At 48.2% G+C, this 17425-nt stretch overlaps 1 protein-coding gene across 2 annotated transcripts in view; it reads left to right on the top strand.

Annotated features, from left to right (window-relative positions):
* Positions 1–17425, top strand: part of flvcr2a (FLVCR choline and putative heme transporter 2a) — a 347150-nt gene that overhangs the window by 68691 nt on the left and 261034 nt on the right. The window lies entirely within an intron of this gene.

Genomic DNA, 17425 nt, shown 5'->3' with positions numbered 1-17425 from the left:
AAAGTGACAGTAAATTCAGGCTCTGAATGGCTCCTGACGTGCAATGTACTGCCCTATTCAGGCTCTGATTGGCTCCTGACGTGCAATGTACTGCTCTGTTCAAGCTCTGATTGGCTCCTGACATGCAATGTACTGCTCTATTCAAGCTCTGATTGGCTCCTGACGTGCAATGTACTGCTCTATTCAGGCTCTGATTGGCTCCTGACGTACAATGTACTGCTCTATTCAGGCTCTGATTGGCTCCTGACGTACAATGTACTGCTCTATTCAGGCTCACCCTAGTTCAATACTTTTTTTCTGCAATGCTAACCTGGAACTGCACAAATATCAACTGCTCACTGCATAAAAAGTTAATTTTTGCTGGTTTTAAGTTTCTTTTTAGTAGCTGTTATACTTTTTTATTCTTCATTTTAAAAAAAGTACCTGAACATGCAAAAGCAACCTTGAGTGGGATCAGTGCAGTGGTTGCAGCATTCTGCCTCTTCTCTTGACTCATTGAACTTGTACTTATAAATAGTCAGTCGTCCAATTGGGGAAAACCAACTGCAATTCGGTGAATTTAGCATATCTGGGACATCTACCTTCCTTTTGTCTTTCATGCCAATTGTGAGTGTACGTAAGCACATTCTGAAAATGTACCCAGTTCTTTTTTCGCCATCAGTTGACAGTTCCATTGTTCACACACCAAGAAGCATACTTAAATTATCCTTCTCTAGTTTCTTCTTTTGCAAATTGTTTTATAAAGTTTCGGGTAGAATTTTAACTTCACTTGGGAAACTGAGAGGTGTTTATGGGTTTGCATTTGAAATTGGTCAGTCAAGTCTTATATTGCTTCAGTTGTTGTACCGAAGCTGTTTCAAGAAATTCATCTGTCATCAATCCTTGGGACAACCAACTCTGACACCTGTGGATAATTCCAGAAGTCATCAGTCTTCCAAGGCTGTACCCTGGTACCTATGAAGTGCAAGTCACTAAAATGACTGAAAAATTTTCAGAGGTTCTGTCAAATATCAACCAAGCCTCCAATTGTTTATTGAGTCAATAATGGTTATAGTTGATGCTATCGCAACATTCCAGCGATCCTCCGTACCAAAACAGTCAAGCTGTTCCAGTGCAGCTAGAATACTGGCAACCATTCAACAATGTGGAAAATTGTTCAGGTGTGTCCGACTTACAAAATGCAGCATAAATCCAATCTGGCCAATCACCACCTTTCAGCCTCCTTCCAATCATCAGTAACCTGATGGAAGGATTTCATACATAGTTTACAAATTAATAATAAGGAGACATAGACTCGTCATTATCACTAGAAAAACAAAGCCGCATCAGTAACTGGGTAAGCATTTAAATATATGTTGTGACCTGTGGAGAAGTGAAACTAGAAAAGACAGTGCATTCCTCCCACCTCGGCCGTAACATAAATTGGGGGCTCTGTGCGGGATAACCCAAAGCTGACGGCATGTAATTGTAGGTGGGGTATTAATAATTGAAAAGAGGAGAAGGAAAAAACAGGTTTCTTGTGCATTAGAGTAAATTTTGCATTACCAGAATGTCTTTGTCAGTTGCGATAACATTTCTGGGGAGTGAGGATTTATCCCTGAGTGATTTGAGAAACTTAACCAATGTTAGGCTAAAGGAATTGGCAGAAAAGTTAACACCAGGGGTTAAGCAAGCAGACGTAATTGAAGTAATAGAAAAGCATTTGCAACTGGAAGAAAGAAAAGGCGATCCAGATGGTAGTTCAGTTGAATTAGCTAGGATTCAGTTGCAGATGAAGCAGCTTGAACTTGAAAAGGAAAAAGAAAAAGAATTGGACATGAAAAAACACTGGCGATCAATATAAAGGAAAATCCGAAGGCATTTTATAAGCATATTAAGGGTAAGAGGATACCCAGGGAAACATTAGGGACCAATCTGGAAATCTGTGTGTGGAGCCGGAGGACATAGGTGAGGTTTTAAATGATTATTTTTCATCGGTGTTCACTATGGAGAAGGACGATGTAGGTGTAGAGATCAGGGAGGGGGATTGTGATATACTTGAACATATTAGCATTGAAAGGGAGGAAGTATTAGCTGCTTTATCGGGCTTAAAAGTGGATAAATCCTCAGGCCCAGATGAGATGTATCCCAGGTTGTTATGTGAGGCAAGGGAAGAGATTGCAGGGGCTCTGCCACAAGTTTTCAAATCCTCTCTGGCCACAGGAGAGGTACCAGAGGACTGGAGGACAGCGAATGTGGTACCATTATTCAAGAAGGATAACAGGGATAAACTAGGTAATTACAGGCCAGTGAGTAACATCAGTGGCTGGGAAAATATTGGAAAAAAATTCTGAGGGACATGATTAATCTCCACTTGGAGAGGCAGGGATTAATCAGGGATAGTCAGCACAGCTTTGTCAGGGGGAGATTGTGTCCAACTAACTTGATTGAATTTTTCGAGGAGGTGACTAGATGTGTCGATGAGGGTAAAGCAGTAGATGTAGTCTACATGGTTTTCAGTAAGGCTTTTGATAGGCCCCGCGTGGGAGATTGGTTAAGAAGGTAAGAGCCCATGGGATCCAGGGCAATTTGGCAAATTGGATCCAAAATTGGCTTATTGGAAGGAGGCAGAGGGTAATGGTCGAGGGCTGTTTTTGCGATTGGAAGCCTGTGACCAGTGGTGTACCACAGGGATCAGTGCTGGGACCCTTGCTGTTTATAGTGTACATTAATGATTTAGACATGAATATAGGAGGTATGATCAGTAATTTCGCAGATGACACAAAAATTGGTGGTGTCATAAATAGTGAGGAGGAAAGCCTTAGATTACAGGATGATATAGATGGGCTGGTAAGATGGGCAGAGCAGTGGCAAATGGAATTTAATCCTGAGAAGTGTGAGATGATGCATTTTGGGAGGACTAACAAGGCAAGGGAACATATAATGGATGGTAGGACCCTAGGAAGTACAGAGGGTCCTTGGTATACTTGTCCATAGATCACTAAAGGCAGCAGCACAGGTAGATAAGGTGGTTAGGAAGGCATATGGGATACTTGCCTTTATTAGCCGAGGCATAGAATATAAGAGCAGGGAGGTTATGATGGAGCTGTATAAAATGCTAGTTAGGCCACAGCTGGAGTACTGTGTACAGTTCTGGTCACCACACTATAGGAAGGATGTGATTGCACTGGAGAGGGGGCAGAGGAGATTCACCAGGATGTTGCCTGGGCTGGAGCATTTCAGCTATGAAGAGAGACTGAAAAGGCTGGGGTTGTTTTCCTTGGAGCAGAGAAGGCTAAGGGGGGACATGAGTGAGGTATACAAAATTATGAGGGGCATTGATAGATTAGATAGGAAGAAACTTTTTCCCTTAGCGGAGGCATCAAGAACCAGGGGGCAAAGATTTAGGGCAAGGGGTAGGAGGTTTAGTGAGGATTTGAGGAAAAATATTTTCACCCCAGCGGGTGGTTGGAATCTGGAACGCACTGCCTGAAGAGGTGGTGGAGGCAGGAACCCTCACAACATTTATGAAGTATTTCGATGAGCGCTTGAAACACCATAGCATACAAGGCTATGGGGCAAGTGCAGGAATATGGGATTAGAATAGTTGGGTGCTTGATGGCCGGCACAGACGGGATGGGCCAAAGGGCCTGTTACTGTGCTGTATGACTATAACAGGAAAGGGCAAAAGAGAGGGCATTTGAAAGTGAAAGAGTTGAAAGTTAAAAAGCTGCAACTAAATCAAATGAGTGGCCTTGCCTCCAAGGAAAATTCTGGTGAGGAAAGATCTGACTCCAGCCCAGGACCCAGTGGAGAGCTGTTTAAATTTGTGCATGCCCTCCCGAAGTTTGAGGAAAGGGACGAGAGGCATTTTTCATTTATTTTGAAAAGATAGCCAGACAGATGAAGTAGCCAAAGGAGAGCTTGACACTGCTTATGCAAAGCAGGTTGATGGGCAGAGCTTATGAAGTTTATGCCATCCTTTCTGAGGAGGCTTCTGCGGATTATGAGATGGCAAAAAATGATATTCTCGCTGGTTTTGAGTTGGTCCCTGAAGCATACAGACAAAAATTTTGGAACCTCCAGATACAGCCTGGGCAGACTTAGAAACATAGAAACAGAGAAAATAGGAGCGGGAGTAGGCCATTTGGCCCTTCGAGCCTGCTCCACCATTTATTGTGATCACAGCTGATCATTCAACTCAGTAGCCTGTTCCCGCTTTCGCCCCATATCCTTTGATCCCTTTAGACCCAAGAGCTATATCTAACTCTTTCTTGAAAACATAGTGTTTTGTCCTCAGCTGCTTTCTGTGGTAGCGAATTCCACAGGCTCACCACTCTCTGGGTGAAGAAATTTCTCCTCATCTCAGTCCTGAAAGGTTTACCCCGTATCCTTAGACTATGACCCCTGGTTCTGGACTCCCCCACCATCGGGAACATCCTTCCTGCATCTACCCTGCCAAGTCTTCTCAGAATTTTATAGGTTTCTATGAGATCCGCCCTAACTCTTCTGAACTCCAGCGAATATAATCCTAACCGACTCAATTTCTCCTCAGATGTCAGTCCCGCCATCCCAGGAATCAGTCTGGTAAACCTTCGCTGCACTCCCTCTGTAGCAAGAACATCCTTCTTTAGATAAGGAGACCAAAACTGCACACAATATTCCAGGTGTGGCCTCACCAAGGCCCTGTATAATTGTAGCAAGACATCCTGCTCCTGTACTCGAATCCACTATGAAGGCCAACATACCATTTGCCCTTTTTACCACCTTTTGCACCTGCATGCTTACCTGCAGCGACTGATGTACGAGAACACCCAGGTCTCGCTGCATATTCCCCTCTCTCAGTTTATAGCCATTCAGATAATAATCTGTCTTCCTGTTTTTGCTACCAAAGTGGATAACCTCACATTTATCCACATTATACTGCATCTGCCATGCATTTGCCCACTCACTCAACTTGTCCAAATCACCCTGAAGCCTCTCTGCATCCTCCTCACAACTCACCCTCCCACCCAGTTTTGTGTCATCTGCAAATTTGAAGATATTACATTTAGTTCCCTCATCTAAATCATTAATATATATTGTGAATAGCTGCGGTCCTAGTACTGATCCTTGCGGTACCCCACTAGTCACTGCCTGCCATTCGGAAAAAGACTCATTAGGTAGGTAGGAATAGGTCGGAAAGTAACTTGTGAAGAGGACATAAGGGGGCTGCAAACAGATATAGATAGGTTAAGTGAGTGGGCAAAGATCTGGCAAATGGAGTATAATGTGGGAAATTGTCCACTTTGGCAGGAAGAATAAAAAAGAAGCATATTATCTAAATGGTGAGAGATTGCAGAGCTTTTAGATGCAGAGGGATCTGCGTGTCCTATTGCATGAATCGCAGAAGGTTAGTATGCAGGTACAGCACGTAATTAGGAAAGCTAATGAAACGTTATTGTTTATCGCGAGGGGAATTGAATACAAAAGTAGGGAGGTTATGCTTCAGCTATACAGGGCATTGGTGAGACCACATCTGGAGTACTGTGTACAGTACTGGTCTCCTTATTTAGTATAGCCTGCTCTCTGGTTGGCTGGAGTGGTGAATAATTATTCTTGATGTGTTGAGAACAGGAAGAACTGCTGTCAATAAGCTGAGAAAGGAAGCAAGGTGCATTTTTGGAGTGAGGGGAGAAATTAACAGCCACTTTGTCAATGCCCTCCTGTGTGGTATATCATAAGTTTGTGAAGGGCAAATTTCAAGTAGATTATCCTCTGTTTATATCAATGGTATTTCACCTTTCCTGTGTGGTGTGTGCTGCAAATATTGATACACCCCTGCAAACTTCTTGCCATAACGTTTCTGGAAGCGAGTGTGAGCATTCCAAATGTGGAGCATTATTGCTGCAGAAATGTATTTTATTTAGTCTTGGCAACAGAATAATTCTGTGGCAAAAGGCACAGGAAAAAAGTCTGTTATATGTCACTACTGCTGTCAGTAACTGTACTGTGCTGACTCAAAGAGTGAAACCAGATCCCACGATACACTGCAGGTTAGCTGCTGGCCTCTAGTGATTTTTTTAATGATAATTGGGCATTTACACAGTTCTCATGTAGCCCCTTGCAGATACCTCCTGCCATTGAGTGATCAGCTATGAAATGTTCCATCAGAATTATAGATGTGCTGACAGAAATTCAGATTTCGTATGGTGAACATGTAAGCATCCTGGGAACCCAGTTTGAAAGCCACTAATTTAATTGCTTGTCTGTTCATGTGTTTAAAAGTTGTGTAGGCAATGTATTTTGAACATAACAAAAATTGGAGATGAGAGTAGGATGTATAACCCCTCAAAACTCATCTCCAGTATTCTGATTCTCTAATTACAGCATCCAACTGATTTTGATATGTTACAAACAGCTTACAAAATGCAATAAGTCTTTTCCCCCATTGTAGATGGTTAAAGTGAATGTTTTCTCTCCCTATGTCAAAGTATGACTCTGAACTTCGTCAGATTTGCTTTGATTTTGCAATCAACATCAATTTTGATTTGTTCCAATAGGAAGTTTAGAAGCAGAATTGTCAGAGGCAAAAACAATCCAGCAACTCCCATTTGGTGCTGCTAATATCTGGTTGGTATCAGGTACCACTCAGAGGCTCACCTCACCATGTGCTGCCCTGAAAACAAGTATTTTGAATGTCTGCCAAACAACAGCAATGGTATCAGCCTCAGAGAGACCTTTGGGTATGCTAGATGCAGCCAGCAACAGTCTGGCAAACTGCCTTGCTGCCACTTGCTACTGTGTGTGCATCAACTCCCGCAATCACTGGAGGAAGATTATAAACTAGGTCATCTCTCTACACAAATCCCATATCCATTTGTCCTGCTATGATTGTCAGATTGATCTGTTACATAGAATGTCCAATGCAGTATTACTAACAGTAAACAGGTAGGATATTCTAGTTATTAGACATAGTAGGAAAATATATTCTTGATCTTTGAAAACCTACAAATGTATTTAGGAATATCATCTACCTGTAATGGCAAATCAGTCTAAGGGATATGTAACTTTTCAAGGTCGCTCTGTGTGTAAGTGGAAATGTGTGACCATTTAATTAACCTTTACGGAAATGTCTTACAGTTTCTGCTTTTCACCCTTGTTATGTATGCCACAATTGATAGAAAAAACAGAATACGTTAAAGATGATAATTTTATGTATTTTTTCAAATGGGTCTGGAGGACAAGACTCTTCTGTCCTTGTTTTAGGAGTCAATCTTTTTCCTCGGCTAGCTTACCTTCCAAGCCCAGTTCTTCAATTTAGAAAAATATGGACTGATTGGGCAGCACTCTTAGACACGTTGGTGTATCTGTGTGCTGTGCAATGAAATAAAAGGATGATAGCTTGCGCCTGCATTTTCCCACAAATTTCTCCGTCTTGATTGTTCGATCTAGAGGAGATGCAGAGTGGATACAAGGTTCTTCTCCATACAGATGGAAGGAAATCGAAGGGCCAGTCCTGGCCTTTCATGCACTTTCTGCCAGCTGCTTGCAAAACAGTATTGGTAGTTGCTGTAGCCTATTTTTACCCACTCTCTTAGAAATTTGACACTGTAGAAATCTATAAAAGAAATGCAACTTCTTCATTATTTAAATTTAATTGATGTGACTCCAATTTGTACTGCAACTCCTGAGTGTCTATTTCGGACATCCATATACTGTACAAAATGATAGTGTCATCTTACTCAGCAAACAGATTCTTAAGGTGGATGCCGGGTAGCTGGAGTACAGTACTACTGTGTTGGTTTCTACAGACGTACAACACAGCTGGAAGAGTGCTGGTAGGAAGTGATGAAATGGTTCATAAAATTCACATTTATTTTAAACAGTAAACTTAAAAGGGCCAGTTACTCAATCCAGAATGAATCATAAACTCAAATCGCTTAATTGGAGCAGAATTTGTTTAAATTTTCTGCCAGCAATAGTGAAGGGTTTAATATAAAGCAGTGTTTTTAACTGCATTTTAAAGGAGGTGTGTGTCTTAATAGCAAATTTTATGATGGTGAATTAATGATTCTTCATCCTAGCACACTGAATATACCACAGGAGTAAGTCTATGTCTCACTAGGAAAAATATGAGGACAGCAACCCTTTTTAAGAGTGTGTTATGTCAGTTAGCCGCACTATTTTTTATCTGCCCTATCTTCCCTTTCCCACTCTGCCACCTAGAAGGACCAGGGCAGCAAATGCATGGGAACACCACCACCTGCAAGTTCCCCTCCAAGTCACACACCATCCTGACTTGGAACTATATCGCCGTTCCTTCACTGTCGCTGGGTTAAAATCCTGGAACTCCCTTCCTGACAGCACTGTTGGTGTACTGACCCCACATGGTCTTCAGCAGTTCATGAAGGCAGCTCACCACCACCTCGAGCAATTAGGGATGGGCAATAAATGCTGGCCTAACCAGTGACGTCCACATCCCATGAATGAATAAAATTATCTGGGCTGGCATTCCATTTCTTTTTTTCAATGACAGGAGGCTGGTTACTTGCTCTTTATTGATTTTTATTTAAAAACAAGCATTATTTAAAGCCAGTTTTAAGATCTGAAACTCTAAAAGCTGCTTCAGGTCGGTATTGTCAAAAATTATTCAGTGCTTCCTCCCTGCAAAATGCCTGAGATTTTTGGTTAATATTCAGAGGGAGACCATGATATTAGGAATGAGTACAGGGCCAATGGAAGGAAGCAAGAACCATTGGAAATGGAACACTGAGGTGCTCGATGTGGGTCAACATCCCCTGCTGCAACACAAGGCAGACACACTTTAAATTGGGGCTGTACACTGGGCAGCCTCGGAACTGATTCCTCTCCAAGTTTATGCTCCACGGCTTCCAATGCTGGTGAGACATCGTGTAACTTGTCCTTTGGGGAGATTCCCCATCATTAGTAAGGTATAGGTCAAGGGTCATCAATGACAGCCGTTGGCGATTGTATTTACAAAGTCAAAGCATGTGTATGTCAAGGATGATTCTGCAGTGATTACCAAGTGAATATGAAACATGGGAAAACATCAGTTTAGGGCCAGAACATTGTTCTGCCAAACAGTTGGCAGGGATGGTGGCGTAGTGGGAATGTCACTAAACTGATAATCCAGAGGCCCAGGGACACCGGTTCAAATCCCACCACAGCAGCTAGTGGAATTTAAATTCAATGAATTAATAAAAATCTGGAATTGAAAGCTGGTCGCAGTAATGGTGCCATGAAACTATCATTGATTGTGATAAAGGCCCATTTGATTCACTAATGTCTTCCAGGCAAGGAAATGTGCCGACCTTACCCGGTCTGGCCTACATGTGACTGCAGACCCAAAGCAATGTGGTTGACTCTTAACTGCCCTCTGAAATGGCCGAGCAAGACACTCAGTTGGTTGGGGAAATTAGGGATGGGCAACAAATGCTGGCCTTGCCAGTGACGCCCACATCCCATGAAATAAAAATAAATGCTTGCCACTTCAGCTTCGATTTGGAATTTTCTGTTGCAGGCACTGCTTATATCAAGTAAATCAGTAGCCACTCGATCACAGACAGTAGATATTCAACTGTAAATGGACAGAGGTCATGTTCAGCAAGCGGCTAGAGGGGTCCGCGTGGGGCCTGCAAGATTTTCAGGGACAGTTGTCATTCTCATGCAATCAGCGAGATGCCAGTGCGAAATACACTCCCAGCAGGTGGAGAGCAGCCAGTGCGAAATACGCTCCCAGCAGGTGGAGAGCAGCCAGTGTGAAATATGCTCCCAGTAGGTGGAGAGCAGCACGTGCAAAATAGGCTCCCAGTAGGTGGAGAGCAGAACCTGCAAAATACACTCCCAGTAGGTGGAAATCAACCGGTGTGCAATACACTCCCAGTAAGTATAGAGAGCAGACAGTGCGAAATATACTCCCAGTAAGTGCAAAGCAGCCAGTGCGAAATACGCTCCCAGTAAGTGCAAAGCAGCCAGTGCGAAATACGCTCCCAGTAAGTGCAAAGCAGCCAGTGCGAAATACGCTCCCAGTAAGTGCAAAGCAGCCAGTGCGAAATACGCTCCCAGTAAGTGCAAAGCAGCCTGTGCCAAATACACTCCCAGTCGGTGGAGAGCAGCCAGTGCGAAATACACTCCCAGTCGGTGGAGAGCAGCCAGTGCGAAATACGCTCCCAGTAAGTCGAGAGCAGCCAGTGCGAAATACACTCCCAGTAGGTGGAGAGCAGCCAGTGCGAAATACACTCCCAGTAGGTGGAGAGCAGCCAGTGCGAAATACACTCCCAGGAGGTGGAGAGCAGCCAGTGCGAAATACACTCCCTGTAGTCGGAGAGCAGCACCTGCGAAATACACTCCCAGTAGGTGGAGAGCAGCCAGTGCAAAATATGCTTCCCGTTTGTGCAGAGCAGCCAGTGCGAAATACACTCCCAGTCGGTGGAGTGCAGTCAGTGCGAAATACGTTCCCAGCAGGTGGAGAGCAGCACCTGTGGAATACACTCCCAGTAGGTGGAGAGCAGCCCCTGCGAAATACACTCCCAGTAGGTGGACAGCAGCCAGTGAGAAATACGCTCCCAGTAGGTGGAGAGCAGCCAGTGCGAAATACGCTCCCAGTAGGTGGAGAGCAGCCAGTGCGAAATACACTCCCAGTAGGTGGAGAGCAGCCAGTGCGAAATACAGTCCCAGTAGGTGGAGAGCAGCACCTGCAAAATACACTCCCAGTAGGTGGAGAGCAGCCCCTGCGAAATACACTCCCAGTAGGTGGAGAGCAGCCCCTGCGAAATACACTCCCAGTAGGTGGAGAGCAGCCCCTGCGAAATACACTCCCAGTAGGTGGAGAGCAGCCCCTGCGAAATACACTCCCAGTAGGTGGAGAGCAGCCCCTGCGAAATACACTCCCAGTAGGTGGAGAGCAGCCCCTGCGAAATACACTCCCAGTAGGTGGAGAGCAGCCCCTGCGAAATACACTCCCAGTAGGTGGAGAGCAGCCCCTGCGAAATACACTCCCAGTAGGTGGAGAGCAGCCCCTGCGAAATACACTCCCAGTAGGTGGAGAGCAGCCCCTGCGAAATACACTCCCAGTAGGTGGAGAGCAGCCCCTGCGAAATACACTCCCAGTAGGTGGAGAGCAGCCCCTGCGAAATACACTCCCAGTAGGTGGAGAGCAGCCCCTGCGAAATACACTCCCAGTAGGTGGAGAGCAGCCCCTGCGAAATACACTCCCAGTAGGTGGAGAGCAGCCCCTGCGAAATACGCTCCCAGTAGGTGGAGAGCAGCACCTGCGACATACGCTCCCAGTAGGTGGAGAGCAGCCAGTGCCAAATACACTCCCAGTAGGTGGAGAGCAGCCTGTGCGAAATATGCTCCCAGTCGGTGGAGAGCAGCCAGTACGAAATACACTCCCAGTAGGTGGAGAGCAGCACCTGTGGAATACACTCCCAGTAAGTAGAGAACTGCCAGTGCGAAATACGCTCCCAGTAGGTGGAGAGCAGCCAGTACGAAATACACTCCCAGTCGGTGGAGAGCAGCCAGTGCGAAATACACTCCCAGTAGGTGGAGAGCAGCACCTGTGAAATACGCTCCCTGTCGGTGGAGAGCAGCCAGTGCAAAATACGCACCCAGTCGGTGGAGATCAGCCAGTGCGAAATACATTCCCAGTCGAAGAGCGGCCAGTGCGAAACACATTCCCAGTAGGTGGAGATCAGCCAGTGCAAATATGCTCTGAGTAGGTGCAGAGCAGCCTTTGCGCAATGTGCTCCCAGTGGGAGGATAGCAGCCTGTGCCAAATACACTCCCAGTCGGTGGAGAGCAGCCAGTGCGAAATACACTCCCAGTCGGTGGAGAGCAGCCAGTGCGAAATATGCTCCCAGTAAGTAGAGAGCAGCCAGTGCGAAATATGCTCCCAGTAAGTAGAGAGCAGCCAGTGCGAAATATGCTCCCAGTAAGTAGAGAGCAGCCAGTGCGAAATATGCTCCCAGTAAGTAGAGAGCAGCCAGTGCGAAATATGCTCCCAGTAAGTAGAGAGCAGCCAGTGCGAAATATGCTCCCAGTAAGTAGAGAGCAGCCAGTGCGAAATTCACTCCCAGTAGGTGGAGAGCAGCCAGTGCGAAATACGCTCCCAGTAGGTGGGGAGCAGAACCTGCGACATACGCTCCCAGTAGGTGGAGAGCAGCCAGTGCCAAATACACTCCCAGTTGATGGTGTGCAGCCTGTGCGAAATATGCTCCCAGTAGGTGGAGAGCAGCCAGTACGAAATACACTCCCAGTAGGTGGAGAGCAGCACCTGTGGAATACACTCCCAGTAAGTAGAGAACTGCCAGTGCGAAATACGCTCCCAGTAGGTGGAGTGCAGTCAGTGCGAAATACGTTCCCAGCAGGTGGAGAGCAGCACCTGTGGAATACACTCCCAGTAAGTGCAAAGCAGCCAGTGCGAAATACGCTCCCAGTAAGTGCAAAGCAGCCAGTGCGAAATACGCTCCCAGTAAGTGCAAAGCAGCCAGTGCGAAATACGCTCCCAGTAAGTGCAAAGCAGCCAGTGCGAAATACGCTCCCAGTAAGTGCAAAGCAGCCTGTGCCAAATACACTCCCAGTCGGTGGAGAGCAGCCAGTGCGAAATACACTCCCAGTCGGTGGAGAGCAGCCAGTGCGAAATACGCTCCCAGTAAGTCGAGAGCAGCCAGTGCGAAATACACTCCCAGTAGGTGGAGAGCAGCCAGTGTGAAATACACTCCCAGTAGGTGGAGAGCAGCCAGTGCGAAATACACTCCCAGGAGGTGGAGAGCAGCCAGTGCGAAATACACTCCCTGTAGTCGGAGAGCAGCACCTGCGAAATACACTCCCAGTAGGTGGAGAGCAGCCAGTGCAAAATATGCTTCCCGTTTGTGCAGAGCAGCCAGTGCGAAATACACTCCCAGTCGGTGGAGTGCAGTCAGTGCGAAATACGTTCCCAGCAGGTGGAGAGCAGCACCTGTGGAATACACTCCCAGTAGGTGGAGAGCAGCCCCTGCGAAATACACTCCCAGTAGGTGGACAGCAGCCAGTGAGAAATACGCTCCCAGTAGGTGGAGAGCAGCCAGTGCGAAATACGCTCCCAGTAGGTGGAGAGCAGCCAGTGCGAAATACACTCCCAGTAGGTGGAGAGCAGCCAGTGCGAAATACAGTCCCAGTAGGTGGAGAGCAGCACCTGCAAAATACACTCCCAGTAGGTGGAGAGCAGCCCCTGCGAAATACACTCCCAGTAGGTGGAGAGCAGCCCCTGCGAAATACACTCCCAGTAGGTGGAGAGCAGCCCCTGCGAAATACACTCCCAGTAGGTGGAGAGCAGCCCCTGCGAAATACACTCCCAGTAGGTGGAGAGCAGCCCCTGCGAAATACACTCCCAGTAGGTGGAGAGCAGCCCCTGCGAAATACACTCCCAGTAGGTGGAGAGCAGCCCCTGCGAAATACACTCCCAGTAGGTGGAGAGCAGCCCCTGCGAAATACACTCCCAGTAGGTGGAGAGCAGCCCCTGCGAAATACACTCCCAGTAGGTGGAGAGCAGCCCCTGCGAAATACACTCCCAGTAGGTGGAGAGCAGCCCCTGCGAAATACACTCCCAGTAGGTGGAGAGCAGCCCCTGCGAAATACACTCCCAGTAGGTGGAGAGCAGCCCCTGCGAAATACGCTCCCAGTAGGTGGAGAGCAGCACCTGCGACATACGCTCCCAGTAGGTGGAGAGCAGCCAGTGCCAAATACACTCCCAGTAGGTGGAGAGCAGCCTGTGCGAAATATGCTCCCAGTCGGTGGAGAGCAGCCAGTACGAAATACACTCCCAGTAGGTGGAGAGCAGCACCTGTGGAATACACTCCCAGTAAGTAGAGAACTGCCAGTGCGAAATACGCTCCCAGTAGGTGGAGAGCAGCCAGTACGAAATACACTCCCAGTCGGTGGAGAGCAGCCAGTGCGAAATACACTCCCAGTAGGTGGAGAGCAGCACCTGTGAAATACGCTCCCTGTCGGTGGAGAGCAGCCAGTGCAAAATACGCACCCAGTCGGTGGAGATCAGCCAGTGCGAAATACATTCCCAGTCGAAGAGCGGCCAGTGCGAAACACATTCCCAGTAGGTGGAGATCAGCCAGTGCAAATATGCTCTGAGTAGGTGCAGAGCAGCCTTTGCGCAATGTGCTCCCAGTGGGAGGATAGCAGCCTGTGCCAAATACACTCCCAGTCGGTGGAGAGCAGCCAGTGCGAAATACACTCCCAGTCGGTGGAGAGCAGCCAGTGCGAAATATGCTCCCAGTAAGTAGAGAGCAGCCAGTGCGAAATATGCTCCCAGTAAGTAGAGAGCAGCCAGTGCGAAATATGCTCCCAGTAAGTAGAGAGCAGCCAGTGCGAAATATGCTCCCAGTAAGTAGAGAGCAGCCAGTGCGAAATATGCTCCCAGTAAGTAGAGAGCAGCCAGTGCGAAATATGCTCCCAGTAAGTAGAGAGCAGCCAGTGCGAAATTCACTCCCAGTAGGTGGAGAGCAGCCAGTGCGAAATACGCTCCCAGTAGGTGGGGAGCAGAACCTGCGACATACGCTCCCAGTAGGTGGAGAGCAGCCAGTGCCAAATACACTCCCAGTTGATGGTGTGCAGCCTGTGCGAAATATGCTCCCAGTAGGTGGAGAGCAGCCAGTACGAAATACACTCCCAGTAGGTGGAGAGCAGCACCTGTGGAATACACTCCCAGTAAGTAGAGAACTGCCAGTGCGAAATACGCTCCCAGTAGGTGGAGTGCAGTCAGTGCGAAATACGTTCCCAGCAGGTGGAGAGCAGCACCTGTGGAATACACTCCCAGTAAGTAGAGAACTGCCAGTGCGAAATACGCTCCCAGTAGGTGGAGAGCAGCCAGTGCGAAATACACTCCCAGTAGGTGGAGAGCAGCACCTGCGAAATACACTCCAGCAGGTGGAGAGCAGCCAGTGCGAAATACATTCCCAGTAGGTGGAGAGCAGCCAGTGCGAAATACGCTCCCAGTCGGTGGAGAGCAGCACCTGTGAAATACGCTCCCAGTCGGTGGAGAGCAGCCAGTGCAAAATACGCACCCAGTCGGTGGAGATCAGCCAGTGGGAAATACATTCCCAGTCGGTGAAGAGCGGCCAGTGCGAAACACATTCCCAGTAGGTGGAGATCAGCCAGTGCAAATATGCTCCCAGTAGGTGCAGAGCAGCCTTTGCGCAATGTGCTCCCAGTGGGAGGATAGCAGCCTGTGCCAAATACACTCCCAGTTGGTGGAGAGCAGCCTGTGCCAAATACACTCCCAGTAGGTGGAGAGCAGCCAGTGCGAAATACACTCCCTGTAGTCGGAGAGCAGCACCTGCGAAATACACTCCCAGTAGGTGGAGAGCAGCCAGTGCAAAATATGCTTCCCGTTTGTGCAGAGCAGCCAGTGCGAAATACACTCCCAGTCGGTGGAGTGCAGTCAGTGCGAAATACGTTCCCAGCAGGTGGAGAGCAGCACCTGTGGAATACACTCCCAGTAGGTGGAGAGCAGCCCCTGCGAAATACACTCCCAGTAGGTGGACAGCAGCCAGTGAGAAATACGCTCCCAGTCGGTGGAGAGCAGCCAGTGAGAAATACGCTCCCAGTAGGTGGAGAGCAGCCAGTGCGAAATACACTCCCAGTAGGTGGAGAGCAGCACCTGCGAAATACACTCCCAGTAGGTGGAGAGCAGCACCTGCGAAATACACTCCCAGTAGGTGGAGAGCAGCCCCTGCGAAATAGACTCCCAGTAGGTGGAGAGCAGCCCCTGCGAAATAGACTCCCAGTAGGTGGAGAGCAGCCCCTGCGAAATACACTCCCAGTAGGTGGAGAGCAGCCCCTGCGAAATACACTCCCAGTAGGTGGAGAGCAGCCCCTGCGAAATACACTCCCAGTAGGTGGAGAGCAGCACCTGCGAAATACAGTCCCAGTAAGTAGAGAGCAGCCAGTGCGAAATACATTCCCAGTCGGTGGAGAGCAGCCAGTGCGAAATACGCTCCCAGTAGGTGGAGAGCAGCACTTGCGAAATACGCTCCCAGTAGGTGGAGAGCAGCACCTGTGAAATACGCTCCCAGTCGGTGGAGAGCAGTCAGTGCGAAAAACGCTCCCAGTAGGTGGAGAGCAGCCAGTGCGAAATACGCTCCCAGTAGTTGGAGAGCAGCCAGTGCGAAATACGCTCCCAGTAGTTGGAGAGCAGCCAGTGCGAAATACGCTCCCAGTAGTTGGAGAGCAGCCAGTGCGAAATACGCTCCCAGTAGGTGGAGTGCAGCCAGTGCGAAATACGCTCCCAGTAGTTGGAGAGCAGCCAGTGCGAAATATGCTCCCAGTAGGTGGATAGCAGCACCTGTGACGTACGCTCCCAGTAGGTGGAGAGCAGTCAGTGCGAAGTACGCTCCCAGTCGGTGGAGAGCAGTCAGTGCGAAATACGCTCCCAGTAGTTGGAGAGCAGCCAATGCGAAATACGCTCCCAGTAGTTGCAGAGCAGCCAGTGCGAAATACGCTCCCAGTAGGTGGATAGCAGCACCTGTGAAAAATACTCCAAGTAAGTAGAGAGCAGCCAGTGCGAAATTCACTCCCAGTAGGTGGAGAGCAGCCAGTGCGAAATACGCTCCCAGTAGGTGGGGAGCAGAACCTGCGACATACGCTCCCAGTAGGTGGAGAGCAGCCAGTGCCAAATACACTCCCAGTTGATGGTGTGCAGCCTGTGCGAAATATGCTCCCAGTCGGAGGAGAGCAGCCAGTGCGAAATACGCTCCCAGTAGGTGGAGAGCAGCACTTGCGAAATACGCTCCCAGTAGGTGGAGAGCAGCACCTGTGAAATACGCTCCCAGTCGGTGGAGAGCAGCCAGTGCGAAATACGCTCCCAGTAGTTGGAGAGCAGCCAGTGCGAAATACGCTCCCAGTAGTTGGAGAGCAGCCAGTGCGAAATACGCTCCCAGTAGGTGGAGAGCAGCCAGTGCAAAATACGCTCCCAGTAGTTGGAGAGCAGCCAGTGCGAAATACGCTCCCAGTAGTTGGAGAGCAGCCAGTGCGAAATACGCTCCCAGTAGTTGGAGAGCAGCCAGTGCGAAATACGCTCCCAGTAGTTGGAGAGCAGCCAGTGCGAAATACGCTCCCAGTAGGTGGAGTGCAGCCAGTGCTAAATACGCTCCCAGTAGTTGGAGAGCAGCCAGTGCGAATTATGCTCCCAGTAGGTGGATAGCAGCACCTGTGACGTATGCTCCCAGTAGGTGGAGAGCAGTCAGTGCGAAGTACGCTCCCAGTAGTTGCAGAGCAGCCAGTGCGAAATACGCTCCCAGTAGTTGCAGAGCAGCCAGTGCGAAATACGCTCCCAGTAGTTGCAGAGCAGCCAGTGCGAAATACGCTCCCAGTAGGTGGATAGCAGCACCTGTGAAAAATACTCCAAGTAAGTAGAGAGCAGCCAGTGCGAAATTCACTCCCAGTAGGTGGA

The sequence above is a fragment of the Heterodontus francisci genome, chromosome 9 (assembly GCF_036365525.1).
Source record: "Heterodontus francisci isolate sHetFra1 chromosome 9, sHetFra1.hap1, whole genome shotgun sequence".
NCBI classification, from domain to species: Eukaryota; Metazoa; Chordata; class Chondrichthyes; order Heterodontiformes; family Heterodontidae; genus Heterodontus; species Heterodontus francisci.
The sequence above is the reverse complement of the archived record's forward strand: the minus strand, read 5'-3'. Positions and strand labels throughout refer to the sequence as shown.